This window comes from Grampus griseus (assembly GCF_964374135.1).
Source record: "Grampus griseus genome assembly, chromosome: 16".
NCBI classification, from domain to species: domain Eukaryota; kingdom Metazoa; phylum Chordata; class Mammalia; order Artiodactyla; family Delphinidae; genus Grampus; species Grampus griseus.
Window position 1 is genome coordinate 10,080,683 of NC_139010.1, and position 19,239 is coordinate 10,099,921.

At 39.3% G+C, this 19,239-nt stretch overlaps 1 protein-coding gene and 1 pseudogene across 3 annotated transcripts in view; one reads left to right on the top strand and one right to left on the bottom strand.

Moving 5' to 3' along the window:
* The window catches only part of RYR2 (ryanodine receptor 2), a gene marked incomplete at its 5' end in the record, with an annotated part of 721,806 nt that overhangs the window by 154,015 nt on the left and 548,552 nt on the right, over positions 1–19,239 (top strand). The gene's annotated exons all lie outside the window — the stretch shown is intronic.
* Positions 16,621–16,913, bottom strand: LOC309834686 (small ribosomal subunit protein eS27-like; annotated as a pseudogene). The gene has a single exon. The product of its transcript is annotated as a small ribosomal subunit protein eS27-like (transcript).

Here is a 19,239-nt window from a genome sequence, read left to right on the forward strand (position 1 = left end):
TGTGATCTGATGGATCTATTTTTTTGTGTCTGATGATAGTGTGCTCTCATATCTTTGTCACTCATTTCTATTTGCAAAACTTTCTGCCACCTGGTTTTGCTTATAAAGTCTTCAGTATTGGGAACAGATTTGAGGATCTCTTTGTATAATCTAAATTTTCCTCTAGTCCATTTCCTTTACAAAATATACACAGAATTTCCTTTAAAAATCTGTGTTCTTTAAAAAATAACTTGTTGACTGAAAACTTGTTCTGAACAGTACTCATTCAGAAATATTGAGGACGGCTTTCTACATCTTTTGAACGTCATTCCTACTCCAAGGTTTTCTCTCTGCTCTGATGTCTTAGCTCCTGTGATGGGGAAATGTAGAGAAGGGAGAAGGCAGGTAGGATGGCGGGTAGGCAAGGAGGGCAATATTGTGAGTGCGAAACTCTTCTAAATGAAATAGTCACTATGGGAACAACTTTATAAAACAACATAATGAATATTTTCTTAAAAGATGAAGTTTTTCGCAATCCTATCACCCTAATAGATCAACTACATTTTGCATGTGTGTTTAATTATAGCCCATGTAGATATAAATAATAATACAGACACTTGCATATGTTGACTTTATAGTTAACATTGTGTCATGTTTCATTTGTCCCATAATTTAAATCCTAGATAACACTGTGTCAAGTAAGGTACCTTATTTTATGAAATTATGCCCCTGTTGTGAGTTATTTAGGTGATGTCCATTCTTCTTCTGTTACAAATAAGGCACATTAGTTTATTTAGAAAACCTTTGAGCACCCATCAAACCACTGTTGGATGCTTTCCTGGGTATTGTATTTTCATGCATGAAGTCAAACATTTGAAAGACCAGTGGTGACGAATTCTGTGGGAATAGCTTTTATGGGAAAAGCAGTTTTTATAAAGCGTTTTATGTTATTTTACCCAACTGCATGACTGTCTTTTCAAAATTTTTCTACGATGAGCTATAGAAAAAAAAAATCCATTTATCCACTGGTAGGATCCCAGCACTCTCAATATTCCCATCCTTTTTGGCTTTGTACATAATTACAAACCTATTGTAGCATATTAATTTTTTTCTTATTTTTCACCTTAGGATCCTTGAAAATAGTTGAGGAGCATTAGGTTTTAGAAAGATACAAGGATTCAGGTTTGCTCTAAGTGAGACCCATGTGGCCTTCGCCAACTGTACCGCCCAGGATGAACTGATGTTAGGTTGACCAGTGAATGTCATGGGCAGAAGCTCACACGTTAGGGCACATAGGCACCAGTGCATGCAGCGCTAGTGCACAAAAATCATTGCGTCTTGGCAATGATTTTTGTCTTGCTGTATTGCAGTATGTGTGAAGTAGCTAATGGTGTCAAAGCTTTCGCTAGTAACCATTGAGCCGGTGACAGAAACAGGTGCCATCGTTATGGAGTTTGCTGACTCCACTGTTTGCTTTTACAATAGTGACAATTTTGAAGGTCCAAGACTATGGTAACGTGAGGAGCTGTGTGATTTCCTTCTGTAGGGGTGTCTGTGTGTTTTGTTCAATTGAAGCACACTCTCTATTCTATTACATAAAATAAGATGTGTTGAGATGCATGCGTAATGTGATTTCTTTTGAAAAATGTTTGAATAATACAGTGGTTGGACTAGAAGTGCTGAGTAGTACTTGCTTTTTGAGATGCTGCACACACACACAGACACACACACACACACAACATTTTGTTGGACGTGATTTTGGAAATATGTATATATGTTTACATATATTAAAGCTTGTTCTAATCCTCTAATTTTGCTACTTATATATTTTTTCCTTTGGGAAATATGAGTCCAAGTGAATTAAAAATGCCAGAGGGGGGAGTGTGATACACCTGAAATGTCCTTGGATTTTAGAAAGATTCTACTTCTCTTTTTCTTAATTTATAATAATTTTTATTAGAAATATAATAGTAATATATAGGAAAACTTGTAGGAAAATATAAAGAAATAAAGAAATGTAACAAAATAAAAATTACTTGTAATCCTGCTACCCAGAGCTAAGCTGCTGTTAATATTTAATATATTTTATTTTTTTCTATATATTTATGTGTATATTCTTCTTTCCTTTCATGTTTAACAATAAGTTTGGAATCATTCATATCATGCATGTCCTGTTTTTCTTTGCTTTTTATATCATTAGCATTTCTGTGCCAATAAACTCTTCGTAAAAATGATTTTATAATACCATGACTGCCCCATATTCCAGCTATATAGTATGTTTTCCTTCTGAAATGTTGGGGATTCTCTATTGCATGTCACAGAGTCTTAGGTACGATTTTTCCCTGTGTGCCCATCCTTGAAATAAAAGAGCTCATCTTTTACCAATATTCTCTTTGTTCTCAAGTGCTCCTAAAACCACCCCTCAGATCTGAAGGTGCAATTGACATGTGTAGGCCTGGCTGGTGTCTGGTGTCCAGCATGAGTGGCTGTAGCGGAGGGTGTGGGAGTTGGTGGGTGTTGACCTTGTTTGAGTCAGCATTTTCCCCTGCTCCTCTGGTGAAGGTCTTCTCCCTGTTTTTTTTCCTGTCTCCACCATACTGTGTCCTAAGGCACATCAACTCTCTCAGTCTCAGTTCCCCCTGACAGTTGGCATTCCTGGGAGCGATGGTCTTGTGAGACTCTGTGCGGAGAGGTTCTGATGCCTGCCTGGGGCTGTCGGATGGAGGAAGCTTCTCCCACCATCTCCAAAAGCAGGCTCTGGGGCCAGCAGTCCAGCCTGAGTGAGGCAGGACTAGGACCACCTGGGCCAAAGTTTGGGATAATTCCTCAGAGACTGAAAACTACGTAATTGATTTTCTGGTGCTGTTATTGTTGCAGCCTTCATGTGTTGTCATGGATATTTCTGTTGGAAAATGGTGGGAGAGCAAATGGAGTTGATTGAGTTGGTTTTCATCACACAGAGAAATCTACATGCTACTGAGGGAATGGGTCTCATGCAGTGCCATGTTCGAGTTCAGCCTTGGCCTTGGATACTACTGAGGTTATCGAATGGCATTCCTGGATGCATTTGTGCAGTTCTTCCCTGTGGAAATAGGGCATAGAAACTTTTAAACTTTATCTGGTCCAGAGATCACTGAGTTCTAGGCTCACCGTGGCCCATTTCAAGTGCAGTGTGATCCCATGGCACGGACTCAGAGAGCTGGGGCCATGCTGGCCCTCCCTCGTATTTGACTGTATGTGTACAGCTAATTAGTTTACTCTGCAGTGATGCTAGAGAGGCTAGGAATTGGTTGTGCTCTTTGAGTCAGCCCGTTTAGCCTGATAATTTTGCATTTGTACCGTGAGTAACCCTCTGACATTTTTTCAGAGTTAATTTTCAGATGAGGAAACCTTTAGCTTAGACTTGCTAGAGTTTTCATAGCTAGTAAGTGGTACAGCTGGGATGAAAATTTGGTTTCCCCTATACCAAGTCTAGGACTTTTTCTACCGTTGTATCAGTTCTCAATGCAACCTCACGAATCATTTATTTTCCAGGAGGCAATTTTATTGCAGTGGATTTATTTTTTGGTTTATTTATCCATTTGACAGGTCTCTGAACCATGATTTCCCCACTTTTAAGAAATATCAACAATGCCATGCTTGATTTGCCTGAATGCCCAAGTGCTTTCCGTGTGTACTGAATAATTGCGGTGTGTGTTTAAGGATTATTCTTAGTGACTCACCCCACTTAATTTCACTCCAACTAGCATGACTTATTACTCCTGAGGATGGTTGATAAGTAGGGTATCCATCTGAGGAAAGTGTCACCTTTTATGTGGGACATACTTAAGAGAAAATTGATGATGGAAACAAATGAAGTTAATTAGTTGAGGGAAATTAAATAGATAAATAAGATATTTGAAGTCAGATTTGCACAGAGCAACAAAGATACTTGGCAGTTTTATGACAGTGCCATCTTAAATCTGTTTGGCAGATGACTAAGCATTACAAAAATTGCAGACATCTGTCCTGTTTTTGACTGTTTCTTGCAGTGTTTTTTTGTCTGGTTGTTTACAAAGGATGTTCTTTGGGGAAAAGTTCAGGAAATACTAAACACAATGCAGAAAAAAATTAGGTTCACTCTTAATCCTATAATCTGGAGACGGGTACCCCCATACTTCTTTTCTTATACTATATATTTATAAAATTCTTTTTTAATACTATAGATTTATAAAAAAGCAAGCTTTCAACCTGGATGTAACAGGTTCGTCACCTTCCTAAGGGGAGCGGGTGGGAGGTGTTGGGAGATGGCCAGGCTACCAAGACTTGGGGCTGGAAAGAGGAAACGAAAAGTGAGTCCTAAAATCTTTTAGTACTTTTGCTCTGGGCCAAACAGAGCTGCCTTTGGTGTTTTTAATGTCCCCTTAAGTTCCATTCTGCCGATAAATATGATCTGTCAATGAACTTAAAAAATTATTAATGAACATCTAAGAGGTCCCGATTTTTCAACATAATGAATAATACTACAGGGAAAATCCTTTTACATGCACCTTCGTGAACATAATAAATTCTTTTCTTAAGAAACATCCCTAGGAACAGCATTGCTGGATCAAAGACATGCATCTTTTTTTTTTTTTTTTTGCGGTACGTGGGCCTCTCACTGCTGTGGCCTCTCTCGTTGCGGAGCACAGGCTCCGGACGCACAGGCCCAGTGGCCATGGCTCACAGGCCCAGCCGCTCTGTGACATGTGGGATCTTCCCGGACCGGGGCACGAACCCGTGTCTCCTGCATCGGCAGGCAGACTCTCAACCACTGCGCCACCAGGGAAGCCCCAGACATGCATCTTTTAAAGTCTTTTGAAACAAGTGTACCAAGGAGTTTGACATTAGAAATTTTACAAGGAATTGCAGTTCTTGAGCAGTAGGAAAAAAATGGTCCAAGAAGCATGTTCCACACATCAGATGCAGTCAACTCAGAGAAGGTAAGGGTATATATGGTTTAAGTTCATTCTGTTCTATAAACAAGACTGGCATCTTAGTTCTGGTACTCGTTATACTTTCACTGGGCCTGGGAATTGAGCCAGCAATACCAGGGTAAAGCAACCTTGAAAAGAATTTTTTTTTCTTCCCAGAATCATTTGAAAAACTTTCCAGGAGGAAAATCTGTAGCACTGGCAAGATTTGAGAGAAATACTTTCTCCTTGTAAAGCACAGTGCCTCTGGTTCATCAACCTTCAGTGTCTGAGATCTGATTGGTTTCCTAGGCACCTATAACTCAGTGCTTAAAAAAGAACATCACTCTTAAAGTATGACATACTGACTAACTAAAAGTAAACTAACGTCTCTAGTATGTTACCATCTTGCTAGCTCTTCCCACCGGCACTTTCTTTAACCTGTTAGGTCCTAGTGTTTGTAAGTCATTATTTAATACTATACTTATAAACACTTTACTATTTTTCAGTTGCCCTCTCTGAGCATTTAACATTTTCAGTTTTAAAATATCCTCCAGGGTTTCTTTCATTTATTTTATAACAATTTAACTAGAAGTCAAGATTAGATGAATAGATAGCGTTTCCCACTGACATTCTTTTTCCTTTAGGATTTCCATACTGTTGCCTTTTAAAATCCTTTTCATGTGAAAATCAAAGGCTGATAGAGAAAATATACTAGATTTGAAATCTAGAAAATGAAATAGCCAGGGCTCATCTCACCTCCAAACCCACAATCATTTTTGAGAATTCATAAGCCTACAAGTCAGAAGCATATTTTGTATGGAAAACCAGTATATGTTTTAGAATATTGCAGAAGGCTGTATTTGTGAGTTCTAAGCCCCTTAAATATTGATAAATATTGATTAGCACTGGTATCACTCTCTAGGTAGTTGTCTCTGGTTTTCAGGGGCATATATTTATTATTTATCGGTCTTCTTTTCTAAAACAAATTAAGATGCTGTAAATGAAGATTCCTGTTCACTGGCACTCCTGAAATCGTATGGAGTAGTTTTTATGTATTTATGTTGCCGTGTTTCCCTTCTGTATTGGCGAGTTCTGCATCTGCAGATTCAACCAACTCAGGGTGGATCCGTGGTTGTTTGGATCTGCGGATGCAGCACCTGCGGATGCAGAACCTGCGGATACAGCGTGTGGGCTGTAAGGGACTTGAGCATCTGCAGAGTTTGGTACCTGGGAGGGGGAGGGTTCTGGAACCAATCTCTCTGTGATACCAAGGGCCGACTGTATTTTAAGTGGGCGTTTTTGATCTATAGTAATCACTGTAAACATACTCAAATACTTTTTATTATATTCATACACAAATGAAGAGGGTGTTTTCCCTCTAGGTTTTGAAGACTAGAAGATACAGGTTTCCTAGTTTTGGAACCCTGGGAAATTACTATATCCTCATCTTTAAAATGGGGGTTATACAGGATATAGATGAAAACTATTCAGCTCAGTTCTTGGGATACTGCAGGTGCATTCCATGATAATTAAAGAGCTTCTCTATTAATTCATAACAAATAGTTTGAGGGGTTAATACTGTTTACTTGCAGTCTCATGTTGCCAGAGTTTCATATTTTAATGGAGTAACATTTTATTTTATTTTTTAAAATTGAGGTATACTTTACGTCATGTTAGTTTCAAGTGTACAGCAAAGTACACATTCAGTTACACATGTATATTCTTTTTCACATTCTTTTCCATTATAGGTTATTATAAGATACTGAGTATAGTTCCCTGTGCTATGCAGTAGGTCCTTGTTGTTTACCGATTTTATATACAGTAGCATGTATATGTTAATCCCAACCTCCTAATTTATCCCCTCCCCCCTGTGCCCCCCCCCACTGTCTTCTTTGGTAACCATAAGTTTGTTTTCTATGTCTGTGGGTCTATTTCTGTTTTGTAAATAAGTTCATTTGAATCATTTTTAAATATTCCACATATAAGTGATATCATATGATATTTGTCTTTGACTTACTTCACTTAGTATGATAATCTCTAACTGAGCTAAATAGTTTACATATACATCCCGTATAAGTCCCATTTTAAAGATGTGGATATAGCAATTTCCCAGGGTTACAAAACTAGGAAACCCATATCTGCTGGTCTTCAAAACCTAGTCTGTTTTCCATGTTGCTGCAAATGGCATTACTTCATTCTTTTTTTATGGCTGAGTAATATTCTACTGTATATATATACCACACCTTCTTTATCCATTCATCTGTCAGTGGACATTTAGGTTACTTCCATGTCTTGGCTATTGTAAATAGTGCTGCTATGAATATTGGGGTGCATGTATCTTTTTGAGTTAAAGTTTTGTCTGGGTATATGCCCAGGAGTTGGATTGCAGGATCATACGGGAATTCTATTTTTAGTTTTTTAAGGAATCTCCAAATATGTTCCATTATATTCTAGTAATTATATTATTCAGATTGTGTTAGGTCACAACATTTAAGGAATTAAAAATATGGAACTGTCAAAGTGTTATCTCATGCCATAATAAGCCAGTATTTTAGTTTAGAAAGTATAAATTAAAAATATTTAAGGAAAGAACATGTTATATCATTCTCAGTGTAAGTCCTATTACAACATATGGGATGAAAAATATTAGTCCAGTAAGATCATGTATATATGAGGACCTCTTGCTTTCAACTTAAATTCACTTGTGATTTTTGAAGACTTTTCTGGTTCATAGATGAAATTCAGGTTCTGTATAACATCTGAATCACTATGAATTTAGTCTTTTCCACCTATATTCCTGTTTTAATAGGTATTGGTACATAATAATGCAACACTTAGCCTTGAATATTGGGCTTTAAAGCAAAAATTTCTTTGCTTTTTTCAAAAAGTCAATAAAATGATAAAATATGTTGGGGACCTACGATACAACCTAGAAAAATGACGATTCTAAGCCTTATGTTGGGGTTAAATTGATTGTAGGTTTTAAAAGCTGTAATATATTCAATGCATTATTTAAATATTGCAATTTGAAGCATTTACTATAGGGCCTGGTGTAGCCCATGCTCATTGAATGGTAGCACAATGCCTTGTGCACAGTGGGTATTTAATTAATGTTTGTCCAAGTGGAAGACTGCGCCCCACACCTCTCCTGCCCCTCCAGAGGACCTGAAATTCTAACTACTAAACAGTGTAGTATTTAGTCTCTAATAGGAAGTACGGTTCTTACACAATGGGTGCAGGGCTGGTGGGATAAAGCCTTTTGGACCTCTGCCCAAGGAGGCTGCCCACTCTGGAGGAGGCTTCCCCAATGGGCACCGTGACTGGCGGGTCACTGAGCATCCTGGGTGGAGAAGTGACCTTCAAAAGGGAAGTAATGTTGCCTCATCTTCAGTCACAGCTCTGACATGTCTTATTTACTTGATTTTCCTTTCAAAGAAATCTTTTGTGATCTTTTGCTCTCATTCTCTGCTCTGTGTGTTGCTAGTTCCCGGTGACATAATCTTGATAATAAAACCTTTTTGATGCAAACTATAATATATAGGATGGATAAACAACAAGGTCCTACTGTATAGCACAGGAAACTATGTTCAATATCCTGTGACAAACTATAATGGGAAAGAATATAAAAAAGAATGTGGACTTCCCTAGTGGTGCAGTGGTTGAGAGTCCGCCTGCCGATGCAGGGGACACGGGTTCGTGCCCCGGTCCGGGAAGATCCCACATGCCGCGGAGCGGCTGGGCCCGTGACCCATGGCGGCTGAGCCTGTGCGTCTGGAGCCTGTGCTCCGCGGCGGGAGAGGCCACAGCAGTGAGAGGCCCGTGTACCGCAAAAAAAAAAAAAAAAAAATAGTGTATATGTATGTATAACTGAATCACTTTGCTCTGAAGCAGAAATTAACATAACATTGTAAATCACCTATACTTCAGTAAAAACAAAAACCCAAAAAAGACCTTTTCCTTCTTGGCGACTCAGGCTTCAGGTGACTTGTTGAGCTACTTATCTTCTTGATGTTAGAGTCTAAAAGATATATTTTTTAAGACAGTGGATGGAAAGTGAGATGTACCTAAAGTGACCATGGGAGTATTTGGGAAGGTTTAGTTTGGGATACCAACTAGTTGTTACCAAGGGCTTCAGGCAGTGGTTAAAAGAAGAGGCTTTGGTGACAGTTGGCCTGGCTTTGAATGCTGGCTGCACACTACATACTAACCCTGGGCTTATTACTTCTCTGTGCCTCTGTCTTCTCCTCTGTCAAATGGGGATAATAATAGCACCTAGCTGACAGGATTGCAAAGTACTTAAGCAATGTCTAGTGCATAGTAAAAACTAGCTCAGGAAATGTTAGTTGTGGTGATGCAAATTCCAAGGTCCAGGCACGGGAGGATGGAATTGGGAACTGTGATTATATGGGAACAGTGACTGCTGACTCCTGTTCCCCTGTGCCCACCAGAGGGGACCTCTCTTTTCTCCGAGGCACCTTGAGTACCCGCTGAGAGAGAGCAGGGATCTGTACCTTGAGTTTGTGGTCTGCCTACAGAGGCTTTGCTCTGTTGGTTGGGCTCAGAGAGCTTATTACTGTGGCATTCAGAATGTGAAATAATAGTTAATGGGGACAAGGGAATTTATGGCAAAATTTAAAATCACTTAGTGACTAATAACTTAGTGCTCTATGAAATCTGTATCTTGATATGCAGGGTGGCTGTGCTATTAACATTTCTGAGCTATTTAGAAGCTGGTTGGATGCCTTCTGTTACACATTCATTTTTCATTTTGCTCTTCCATTGAGGAAACATCAGTAGGATTTAATAATTGCCTGTCATCTCTGGAAAGATAAGTAAGATAATAGATTATTAAGGGTTATTTTTCATTTTGATGGTGGATAAACATTAAGAGGAATCCTTGCTGAATGAAAACTGTGATTTATTGATTATGATTACAGGATTAATATGAAACCACTCAAATGTTTCTCTGCTCATAGATTCTTTTCCAGTGCTACTGTAGGTACGATTCAGGAGGACTATTAGCTATGAGTATTTATTAAGTATTGAATACCTGCTGTCTCACAGGAGCTTCTCCCAGTAGGTGATTTGTAATTGAGCAAATGCAGGCTAGGGGAGGTTGAACAACTACCCAAGATGTTACAGGTTTCACCTCCTAAGCACATTGTCTTTCTCCCGTACTTTGCAAATCAAGGCTTTTGATACAACTGATTGCTTCTTAAGAAAAACTTATTTTTCAGCTTTAGTAAAATCCAGCCATCTTCAGGAGGCAGTTCACTATGGTGAATTTGGCATTTGGGTCCTAGGGTCAAAGGCTGGGTTATGGGGAAGAAATTACATAATGTATATGAAGTATCTAGAAGGGACCTGTCACACAGTCAGGGCTTTCTCTTCACGTGGCCTCTGGCTTTGGGTGGGGTGCCCACCGTCCAGTGAAATACAGCAATCAAGAGAACAAGCCAGGGGACTTCCCCGGCAGTCCAGTGGTTAAGATTTTGCCTTCCAGTGCAGGGGGCATGGGATCGATCCCTGGTTGGGGAACTCGGGTCACGTGTGCCATGGAGTGTGGCCAAAAAAAAAAAAAAAGAATAAGCCAGGGCATCAGATATATCTGAGTCTCACTCTCTCACTTTGGGCAGGAGACCACTTGGGGTGCTTTTGGCTGCAAATAAGAGACTCTTATTTTCAAATGCCTTATACCAAAGGGAATTGCTCAGTGAAGTCTAGAGGTCGAGCCCATTGAGAGGTGGCTGATGGAGGCGATCCATCTCTCTTCTCTGTTACACTTGATGTTTGTCTGTTAACTCACAGCAAGTTGGCCACGGGACTACCGGGCATCACATCTGGACGTGACAATGACTAGAGGAAGAAAAAAGACCATTTCTTATTATGGTCCTTGACTACTAGAGAGGAACATTTTCCCAGAACCCTTTTCCCCAAGAGACTTCTCTCAGGTCTCATTAACCAGAGAATGGTCAAATGCCCACTCCTGAAATAATTACTAACAAAGTGAGAATAACCTCTGCAGCTCAGAGGGGGGTGGCCCCTTGAGGCACATGAATACCTGCACAAAACTGAGATCCTGTAGAGAGTCAGAAGGAGGGAAGGGATGTTAACTCTTCTCTCTCAGCCTTTATTTCCTCACGTATAAATGGGGGAGCACAACACTTACCTCACATGACTGTCAAATGAGACAGGCACCAAAGGCCAGCATCAGAACAAGGGCTCACCGTGAATTTGAAGGAGCATGAGACCAGGGCCACGAGTTCCGGCTTCTACTCGTGCTTAGTTACTTAAAGCTGTGCAATTTTTTTTTTTTTTTTTTTTGCGTTATGCGGGCCTCTCACTGTTGTGGCCTCTCCCGTTGTGGAGCACAGGCTCCGGATGCGCAGGCTTAGCAGCCATGGCTCACGGGCCCAGCCGCTCCGCGGCATGTGGGATCTTCCCGGACTGGGGCACGAACCCGTGTCCCCTGCATCGGCAGGCGGACTCTCAATCACTGCGCCACCAGGGAAGCCCAAAGCTGTGCAATTTTAAACAATCTCAGAATCTCCTTTTTCCACTTGCTCAACAGCTATCTTTTGAGACCTGCCATGTGGCAGGCGTTGTTCTGAGCAGCAGATACAGGGCATACCTTCCCCATAGGTATGTCTGTGCTAATAACTATGATTATAATGTTGCATAGCATGTATGATTGATTAGGTACTCACCGTTGAACACCTGTTGTGTCCCACACTGTAGTGTTCACTCTATGCCATTATCTTGGATGCTCACAATAGCTTCTTTGAGCAGGTATTTTGTAGTTGAGGAAATACATATAGGAATGTCAGGAGAATAATATCAAGAAGTAGTGGTTGGGGAAACCACCTCCGAGAACAAAACTATCCTCAGCGTTTGGAAGGAGTCCAGCAAGGCAAAGTCTGCTTGTCTCTTTCATTCACTAACATTGGAGATATGCCTCCTGGCCTTGGAAGTTGCTAGCTAAAGTATCTTACACATTTATATTCTTTAAATCCATTACTTTTCTGGAAGAATGTTCATTTATTATTATTTTGATTAGTAAAAGACTTGAATGAAAGTATTGATTTGATGAAACACCAAAACAGGAGCTCACGTCTGCTTATTTAGGACATTAAATTTAGTTGATGAAATGTGCAAGAGGAAGTGTGACTTTCCTGAATAAAACTGTCAGTAGTAGAAATAATTTGATTAACTTTGTTTTGGTCACAACCATGACCTTTTTGTGGGTTTTTTTTGGTATATAGCTGTTTTTATTTAGAACTTATTTAATTTCTCTCATTATTATAATTTTTAGCATATAGATCTTATATTTATTTTATTAAAATTTCCATAATGATTTCATATGATTGGTATTTTTTAAGGCATTTTATTTTAAATATAGGAGTGTGTACATGTCAATACTTTATAGGTCTTACAATGATAGGGAAAGATGTGATTTATCTTTTTTTAAATTTGTAATTTAATTTTTATTTTTGAGGTAATTTTAGATTCATATGTAATGTTAAGAAATAATAGAGCTCTTCTGTACTGGAAAGATGTGATTCAAAAAGAGAAGGGCATGGAAATCCTGGGAAATTTCAGGCCATCTCAGACATTTTGCTGATAACACCTATAGTGACTTAGACACGTATGCTATCAATTGTTTTAAAAGAAAAATCTTTTAGTGTTTTAGTACTTACATATTCTCAAGTAGAATTAGTAGCTGGTTTCTTACCTATTTCTTGATTTAAATGCGTATAGAGCAACTGTGTGATTTAACAAGGAAGGAGATGCTTTTATGTCTTTTTCAGGTGGCTCATTGAAGTGACCTTTTCCGGGTGGTGGTCAGCGTCAGCACAGACATGGGTAATCTTTTCCATGTCAGCAGATCAGTGCCAGCCTTTTCAGCCTGGACCCCGGGGGAATGATGTGTTCCATTTTGTAAATGACATCACAATCTTTCAACTGAACAATGAGTCACCCTGCTCGTGTTTTGTCTTATTATGTTTTGTTTTTTGTTAAGACAAATATTTGAAATGTAAGCAACAGCATGTTCCAGGGCAGACGGTGTGAGAAGTTTGGGAGTGACCGTTGGCAGGGACTATGGAAAGGAGAGGCTAGTGGCTACAGGAGGACCTGTGTGCCTGTTTTATCCTGGGACTGTTGCATTAGTGTAACATTTTGTATCACCTTTCGGAATGTATCAAAATGGACGTTTAGGGCCAGTGGATATGTTGGTTCAAAAATAAGCCAGAGAGAATCTCTGAATGTTACAGCTCTTCAAAGATACTCAAACCTCTTAATTTTGTTCACCCGGAGTCCTGTCTTTTGCTGTGTCTGTCGTCTTTTTCCTCACATTTTTGGTAGTACTCTGGAAAGAAATGTCTTTCTTCTTCCTTGAGGTTTTCAGTCTGCATTGAAGGTCTTGATGGTACCTGTGAGGTAGATAGAGATGCACTCTGCTTTTAGCCTTGGGGAGATTTTTCCTAATAGTCCAGTAGTAATAGCATTTTCCAACCTCAACCTTATGTTTCTTCCTCAAATTATTGTTTTCAGGATAAATATGAGGCAGGCTTGCCCTGCGTTACTTGGGGTCAGCATTTTACTTAAGATCTTCTTCCTTTTTAACAATACAAGTCGGTTTAAAATGATGCAAGTTTGGTGAGCACTAAGAAATCTATAGCCTGTAGTTGAATAATAGAAAAAAAGTTAAGACAATGAAAAGATCTATAGCATCCAGCGTTTTGCTTAATTCCCTGTTTATAGCACCTGTTTCTCTAGGTTAGAAGATGAGAATTCTAGAACCTGTGGCACCTGCCTTGTCCCACCAAGACAGAGTGGACTTACTTTTCCAGCAGTAACTTAAGGTACTCTGTGCTTTTCTAAAAACGAGGCATCTCTGTGCTGCCGGTCTGCAAGCTTCCATCTGAGCTGTGGTCCTGCATGCTTGCTGTCAGAGCAAGTTGACCCCTTAAGAAAAGACGCGTCCTCAAGAGTAGTGCTGGTGATTCATCTGAGCCTGTTAACAGGACTCTGTATGTCTCTGTGATAGGCAAAGAGGCATGTGTGTTCCTGAACAATGCTAAGTTAAGGCATAAAGTCGATTTTGGTTCCTTTAATAAGAGGAAAGGTCTCTGATAACCTAACTTTATTCCCAGAGTTGGTATTTTAGCTGTAGGCATATTTGGTCAGTTAATATGTACTCTGGTGAGTCAAATAACAGAACTTTCTTTTCTCCTCCTATTTTTTTAAGGTATGTAATACAGGGAGAGAAGTAACTTCTCTCCCTGTATTACATACCTTAAAAAAATTACATACCTGGGTCATAGAAACCCTGAGCAAAGGACGCATAACTTTTCTTCTGTCATCCAGAAAAATATTTGTCCACACCACAGGTTTGCCCTGATCAGTCTATCATCAGGCAGATTCACGCACATCACATATTTGGGGAGCAGCCGAAGAGCAAGTATTGACATGAAAAACAAGAGCCGAAACAAAAGAAAACAGAAACAGAAACAAAGAATTTTTGTGTGTGTGCCAAATGGTGTACCCTTGTATTTCCTCTTGTGTTGTAAGACAAAACTGTCTTTTCAGGTGACATCACCCATAGTGGACCAATTTGATTCATTTTCCTACAACTTTTCCATTATAGGTCATTTTTCTTGGAGTCCTACTATAGACATGAACTTATAAAATGTAATCTAACCTATCATGGACGAGTATTTCTTTTCAAGTCTTGTGATGCAAAATAGTAATAGTAATAACGGTAATAAAAAGAAATAAGAAAAATGGTAATATTAGTAATAGCTAACATTTACTTAGCTTATTATATCTAGGCATTGTTCTATATGTTTACATATATTAATAATCGTAAGTTACTATTATTATCCCCATTTGACAGGTGAGGAAACAGAGGCCCAGAGAAATTAAGAAATTTGCCCCCAGTTTTATAGTTGGCAGAGAGGGGTTCAGATATTGCATTCCAGCTGTAGATATTTTGCCATTAACCACTATGCTGTGTTTCCAGAGGTCCTGATTATTTTAGAACATTTGTTTGTTCCCTGTTGCATCATCAGTGAGAGTTTTGCTTTTGTTTGCATCTTCTCAGGTGGTCTTGGTGTTTTGTTCTTTGAGTAGACCCAGTCAACAGCATCTCGTTTCTTGCCTAGGTTCTGAAGAATGTGGGAAATATCAATACAAGAGTAAAGCAGATGAAAGATTAGAACATCACGTTTATTACTGATGGGGGAACCTATCCTTGTGTGCAGCATGTTGCCAAGAGGAAGAAAGGGCAGAGCTGAGCCAGGCGTGCCTACTTTTCCCCAAGTTTCCCAGTCAGCTGGTTCAGGTTGGCTCCTGGGGGTGGCGAGAGTGATGGGGCAGAGGGAGGCCTGGAGTGGGTGGTCAGGGAGAATCCTTCCCAACAGAAGCCAGGAATGGTGAGCAAGGGCTGTTCTTTAATGTTAGAGATGTGAGTTGATCAAGTCTGAAATCTAGCGAAAAGTTAACATTACTGTTAGAATTAGGAAATGGGACAGGTGGCTGTGATGTTTGGGAATAGTTTTGTGGTTTGGTGGGAAAATTGCGTGTTGGTATAAATATAGTTGGAATCCTGAGTTTGTATTAAATTGCTGCATGTCTCACCTCTCACCGATTTCTAGGATTTAAAAGCGTATCCCTCTGGACCTAGGTCCTGTTGTTTCCTTTCTGTGTCTTTGAAGCGTTTTGTCTTTTCCCTTATGTTTTCAATGGTGTTGCTTACGTATTTTGTTTATTACTGACAGTGTGACCTATTCTTATGCTTTGGAAGGCATTGTTGTCTTAGGGAATGTTATATGATACGAGTAGTTATTCTGTTTATTTAGAAAAACACCTCAGATCTCAAAGCAATTTAGAGACCTCAGAATACAGCCTCTGTATAGGCGTTTTTGACAGAGAACTTAGTAGATTTAGAGAGAGCTTGTTCCCTATTGTAATCACCATTTAAGAGTGTTTGAAACAGCGTTGCTACTTTTGGGGCATAGACCAGAAGTGATTATTGGTGAAATGCATTGTGCTTAAAAGTGACAAGACAGTGTAGGAGGCCAGGTTTTAATTTCTAGAGGTGTCATCTAGAATAGAGTGGGGAGGGCATTTGTGTCGCGTAGTGGTTTAATAACAATTACGTGCAAACGGTAAGGACTTGCACTGTCTAAAGCTTCCATAAAATGTTATCTAAAACATGTTGCCAAATTCTCTTCCTTTTTCATGGTTTTGGAATGCTATTTGGTGTATAGCTTGAATGAGAAGCCTTTGGTGACAAGAAGGCAACAGAAGAAAAATAGTGATAGCTAACGTCTATTTGCACTCAACAGTGTGCCCAGAACTGTGCCAGCCACTCTAATTCTTGCTTCTTTCAGTTCTGTGAAGTATTCTGCAGGTATGGAATCACAGGCTTTCAAGGGTGAAGTTACTCCCCCAGGGTCACGCAGCTCATTGGTGATAAAAAGCTGTAAACCCAGCTCTGCTGACATGTTATAACATGTGTCCCTGAAAGGGAGAGTGATGGGTGGTGCTTTATCTACCTGATTTTAATTTGGTTGAGAAGAGAAAGCTGGAAAATCCTTAAATATCCATATGTTAACTGAAAAATAATCTAATACTAGAAATGTAGTACTTTATGGACTTTTATGCATGTTGGAGGTGGATGGTTTTTGTTTGTTTGTTTGTTTTAACCCAAAGTGTGTTTATTGGGACGGTTTCCCATCCATCTTGATTCAGGCTGCTTCCATCTGAAGGAGCATCCTCTGCAAGCCTTGCTTTTCCTCCTGTAGGCTGGCAGAGGACAGTAGAGCAGCCAACACCCAAAACTACTGTTTGTGCATGGCTGAAGACGGTGGTGATCTCAGAGCATCCTGGGCATTTCACATCCATGCGATGGGAATTGGGGCTCTGCACCAGGCGCTTCTTGTGTTTCCTCTTCTCTTCTGGAGAGGGATGAAGGAGATCCTTTGCGAGAGGCATGTTCTCCTGGGGAGGTCATCACTGCCGGAAAGGAACGTGGATGGTTTGATGTTAGTGCTTTTGTTCCTTTTGAATTTCACTGTGTTTGCTGTAGTAAGATTTGTCTGTTAATACTTCCTGAATGACGGACTTTGGTTGAAGGCCTGTGTTCAAGGGCTCAATGGGCAGAGGCATCCTAGATCTCTGTCAGGGAGTTGAAGTAGCTCCTATCCTGGTGGTCCAGCCGACTGGGTGGAAAGAGGCTGGGTCGGGGCACGGAGGCGGCATTTAATGTTAGTGCAGCATTCTTAGGATTCATATGCTGAGCGGTTCTTATTCTGTCTTGAGCCACAAAACACAGTGAAATAAAAACCAGACGGCTTTGGATTGAAGCTTTTTTTTCCCCCTCTCTCTCTATATTGGTTTGGCCAAAAAGTTCGTTTGGGTTTTTCCATAAGATGTTACAAAAAACCCGAACGGACTTTATGGCCAAACCACTCTTTTTCCTGAAGTATTGTTGATTTACAGTGTTGTGTTCATCTTAGATCTACAGCACAGTGATTCAGTTATATATTCTTTTTCAGATTCTTTTCCTTTTTTAGGTTCTTATAAAATATTGAGTAGAGTTCCCTGTGCTATATGTAGGTCCTTGTTGGTGATCTATTTTATATATAGTAGTGTGTATCTGTTAATCCCAAACCCCTAATTTATTCCTTCCCCTCCCCGCTTTCCCCTTTGGTAACCATAAATTCGTTTTCTATGTCTGTGGGTCTATTTCTGTCTTGCAAATAAGTTCATTTGTATCTTTTTTTAAAAAAGATTCCACATGTGAGTGATACCATATGATATTTGTCTTTCTCCGTCTGGCTTTGTTCACTTAGTATGATCATCTCTAGGTCCACCCATGTTGCTGCAAATTGTATTATTTCATTCTTTTTTATGGCTGAAGCTTATCACATAAACTGAAGTGCCTCAGTGAACCTCCATGGGCTTCAAATCTAATCACCATCCCTGTATCGCACACACTGGGCCAGCGATGAACTTGCTGGGTGTCACAGAGCATTTTCCCCAGCACCATCCTGTTTGCTCATGTATAAGAATTGTAGCCTGGCAAAATCCCCTTCCTTTTTTTTTAGAGCTCTGCCCTCTGCCTGTACAATGCAATCTAGATGCTTTCTTTAGTGTCATAATATATGTTGTTAATTTTAAAGGTGAATAAAATGTTGAAATATTACATTGCTCTAAGAAAAATAACTGAAACTAATCATGAAAAGAGACCATCTTTTATTTATGCTGGTTGACAAACTGAACTGGAAAACGTCAGACTTAAATTGTGGCTAGCATAAACAGAGAGAGGGAAAATGTAACCTTAGTGATGGGTTCAAAACCTTTTAAAATAAATATTTCCAATAGTATCCCTAATACAACCTGATTTATTTAAGAGGGAGTGTTGAATTTAATCTCTCCTCTACATATCACAATTATAGTAGTTTTAGACTTGTTATCTGATCATGTAATGGCAAATAGCTTTAGAAAAAATACAGTAAACACCAAGGGGGGAAAGCGGGGGTTGGGAGGGGTGGTGGTGGGATGAATTGGGAGATTGGGATTAACATATATACATTAATATGTATAAAATAGCTAACTAATAAGAACCTTCTGTATAAAAAATAAACTAAAAATCAAATTAAAAAAAGAAAAATACAGTAAAAGCAACACCCAGCAATCACTTGAATAAATAAGCCTCTTAAAATTATACCTTTTTTTTCCAAATGGAGGTACTTTCAAGGACTCGTCTTTGAAAGTAGAGACATACTCAGTTTTTTAAAAAAACAAGCTTATCTCTTTACCAAATGTAGGTTTAGTCCTACCCATGATAGTTGGCTTAATAGAAGTCAGTTGCACACTGGGATGTTTTTATTTTTTAAATGATACCCTAAAACTTTGACTGCTTATAATTTGGAGCATACTTGCTTTTCATTGTATACCAGTTAAATCTGTGGTAATTTTAAGATGAACGTGATTTTAGTGTGATGATTGGGGATTATGAGATTTGTTTATGTAGCTGATTGAATTGTTTTCCCTCTAAGCCGCTTTATACAAAAAAAATCAAAGAGCTGTATATTTCGCTCATTTAAAAAATCTGCTTTTCCCTGTTTATTTTTTAAGCCAGTTAAATGCCATTCTGAACAAGAGTGGGTAAAGCAAGTGAATAAGTGCTTTTCAAAACTTCCTGAATACATTTAATTCGTATTGATGAGATGTATGTGAATCCACGATGGAGAGCCCATCATTAGGTTTAGGGGGCGGACGTGGTTAATTAATTAATATCATACCTTTTTGTTTT